Raw genomic sequence first — 2,637 nt, 5'->3', positions numbered from 1 at the left:
GGTCTTAGGGACAGCCTTCCAGCACAGGGCTCTGAGACAGGTTGGTTTCAGAGGAAGGTGGGCTTCCAGCTCCCTCCTTGATCAATATTCTTAATCTAAGCTTGACTAAGTATTAACTTCTTCTGGAAAGACTGTCAGTTTATGGAAAATTACAAAAGAACTAAAAGGTGATAATAAGTTCAATAGATGCATTATACTGGATAAATCTGCCTAACAAAGCCTCTTTAGAGTGTTGAAAAACAATGATGTTACTTTGAGGACTAGGTTTATCTGACCCAAACCATGGCATTGCCGATTACCGCATATGCATATATAAGTGGGACATTGAATAAGGGAGAAATAAGAAGAATGAATGTGGTTGAATTATAGTGCATGGGCATTCAAATAGGCAAACAAATCTGTTTTGGCAGAAGTAAGGTCAGGGTGCTAGTTAGAGGGTAGGAAGTGAGAGCTCACATTAAATACTTTGGACATGTTGTCAGAAGTGACCAGTCCGTGGAGAAGGATGTTTTTTTTGTTTTTTTTTTTTGGTAATTAGAGGGGCAGTGACAAATAGGAATCCCTCGACTACATGGATTGACACAGTGACTGAAGCAATGGGTTCATCCTAAACTGTGAGGATGCTGCAGGGGTGGGCAGAGTTTCATTCCCTTGTGCATAAGGTCCCTGTAAGATAGAATGGACACCATCAGAACTATCAACAACAAGAGCCTCAGAAATTACTAATCAACACCCAAGGCGTGCACAAAATGCTAAATAGTTATGTTTACAAAAGTTATTTCCATGCCATCAAATGCACAAAAGCTCAGGAGACATTCACTGGAATTTAAGTTCTAGTTTAAAAGAAGGAATGGGCCCTGCCCACTCACTGCGTTCTTCCCTCTGCCTTCCTTCCCCGCTGCGGGACGCCTCCTCGTACAGCCGGGAGCCGGGAGCCCGGAGCCATGGCCTCGGGCAACACCCTCTACAGCGCCATGGATGGCCCGGAGATGCCAGCCGAGATCGTGGAGCTGTGTGAGATCGAGGTGGAGACCATCCAGGTGGAGACCATCGAGACCACGGTGGTGGGCGAGGAGGACGTGGACTGGGACGATCGCGGAGGCGGGAGCGGCCATGGGCACACCGGCTACCACCAGCAGCAGCAGCAGTCCATGATCGCGCTACAGCCGCCGGTCACCGTGGACCCGAGCCAGGTGCACCACCACCAGGAGGCAATCCTGGTGCAGACACGTGAGTTGGTGGTCGGCGCCGAGGAAGGCTTCGAGGGCCAGATCCCGATCCCAGTTCCAGCGCCGGCCAGCATTGGCGAAGAGGACGACGATGACTACATCGGCCGCAAGAGCAGCGGTAGCGACAGCTCTTGTGGGGCGGCGGCACCGGCAGGGGCGATGCGGGCAACAAGAAGTGGGAGCATGAGCAGGTGCAGATCAATCAAGACGCTGGAGGACCAGTTCTCTGTCACCCTAAGGTCGTCAGATGAAAAAAAAGGTCTTGACCATGAGACTGGCTGGGGAGCAGATCATTGGGGAGAACTCCCCTCCTGACTAATCGGAGTACATGATGGGAAAGATGCTCCCGCCCGGAGGGATCCCCGGCATCAACCTCTTGGACCCCAAACAGCTGGCAGAATTTGCCAGAATGAAGCCAAGAAAAATTCAAGAAGATGATGCTCCGAGAACAATAGCTTGCCCTCACAAAGGATGCCCGAAGGTGCTCAGGGACAGCTCAGCCAGGAGGAGGCACCTGGACACCCACGGCCCTGCGTCCACCTCTGTGCCGAGTGCGGCAAGGCTTTTGTCGAGAGCTCAAAGCTAAACGACACCAACTGCTTCGCACTGGAGACAAGCCCTTTCAGTATAAGTTTGAAGGCTGTGGGAAGCGGTTTCCCTGGACTTCAATTTGTGCACAGACGTGCAGATCCACGCGGGAGACAGGCCCTAGGTGAACAAGAAGTTTGCTGAGTCTACTGACCTGAAATCTCACATCTTAATACACGCTAAGGCCAAAAACAAGCAGTGAGAAACCGTGAGAAGGTAGCTCCTTCTCAGCTCAAGAAGCCTTTTCCAGAAGTGACTGGCAGACAACGCGCCTCTCCTTTGTAGATTGTTTCCAGGAAAGAATTTTAAAAATGAATCCTACATACCTAAGGGACATGTTTTGATAAAGTAGTAAACATTTTAAAAACACAAACTTTATTAAGATGACATTGTTAAGATACCCTATCTTGCTCCGTAATCTCGTTTCAAAAAAAAATAGTGTTTTTGTAAAGTGTACTCCCAGCCGGCGAACAGTTCATGAACTTCGCATCAAAAGACAATTCGTTATATGACAGTACTAAAAACGGAACTTCTTTTCACATTTTTATAAATATGGATCTCACCTGTTGCTTACAATTTTTTAAATTTTGTATTCTCCAAGTGTGCATATTGTACACTTTTGGGGGATATGCTTAGTAATGCTGTGTGATTTTTCTGGAGGTTGATAACTTTGCTTGTAGTATATTTTCTTTAAAAGAATGGGCAGTTACATGCATACTTCAAAAATATTTTCCTGTACAAAAAATATTATATAGGTTCTGTTTGTTATCTTAATTTTGGTTGTATTCTTTGATGTCAACACATTTTGTATAATTGTATA

At 46.9% G+C, this 2,637-nt stretch overlaps 1 pseudogene; it reads left to right on the top strand.

The window, feature by feature from the left end:
- The first annotated feature begins 944 nt into the window (after positions 1-944).
- Positions 945-2,019, top strand: LOC142436556 (transcriptional repressor protein YY1 pseudogene; annotated as a pseudogene).
- Positions 2,020-2,637: the final 618 nt, after the last annotated feature.

This window comes from Tenrec ecaudatus, unplaced genomic scaffold (assembly GCF_050624435.1).
Source record: "Tenrec ecaudatus isolate mTenEca1 unplaced genomic scaffold, mTenEca1.hap1 Scaffold_3981, whole genome shotgun sequence".
Taxonomy (NCBI): Eukaryota; Metazoa; Chordata; class Mammalia; order Afrosoricida; family Tenrecidae; genus Tenrec; species Tenrec ecaudatus.
Note: the sequence above shows the minus strand (reverse complement) of the source record. Positions and strands in the feature narration are given on the sequence as shown.